This window comes from Phaethon lepturus, unplaced genomic scaffold (assembly GCF_000687285.1).
Source record: "Phaethon lepturus isolate BGI_N335 unplaced genomic scaffold, ASM68728v1 scaffold9692, whole genome shotgun sequence".
Lineage (NCBI taxonomy): Eukaryota > Metazoa > Chordata > Aves > Phaethontiformes > Phaethontidae > Phaethon > Phaethon lepturus.
The window spans coordinates 68,636-69,017 of NW_010525567.1; the positions used below are offsets into that span (position 1 = coordinate 68,636).

General features: G+C 56.8%; 1 protein-coding gene across 1 annotated transcript in view; it reads right to left on the minus strand.

The window, feature by feature from the left end:
- LOC104617467 (glycerophosphodiester phosphodiesterase domain-containing protein 5-like) overlaps positions 1 to 304 on the minus strand; it is a 39,794-nt gene extending 39,490 nt beyond the window's left edge. Inside the window, exon 1 of the mRNA XM_010282799.1 lies at positions 228 to 304. The gene's annotated coding sequence lies outside the window, so the exon portion shown is untranslated. The remainder of the gene's footprint in view (positions 1 to 227) is intronic.
- Between the last annotated feature and the right edge of the window lie 78 nt (positions 305 to 382).

The window sequence follows — 382 nt, forward strand, 5'->3', positions numbered from 1 at the left end:
CTCTTTGGGCTTTGTTTCTCGCTGCAATCCGGGCAGGAGCCGGGTCAAATACCCGCGGTCGTATCCCAACCAACACACTCAAAAATCCAAAGAAAAAAAGGAAAACTCAAAGAAGTGCCCCCCAGACCCGCCCCATGGTGGTAACTTTTCGGGCAGGCAGGGAAGAGCAGGCAGGGATGTATTTCACCAGGCAGGAGCATCTTTAAGAGTTAGGAGAGGTGACTTACCTCGCCGGGGTGCACATGGAGGGGTTGTTTTTGCTTTCTGCCGCACTTGGGTTGCTGTGTCCTTTGCTTGTGACACTCCAGGACCCAAATGGTGGCACCGCTGTGTGACACCCGGTATTAGAGAGGCTGGCGGGGGCGCCGCCCCCCCCGGAGGG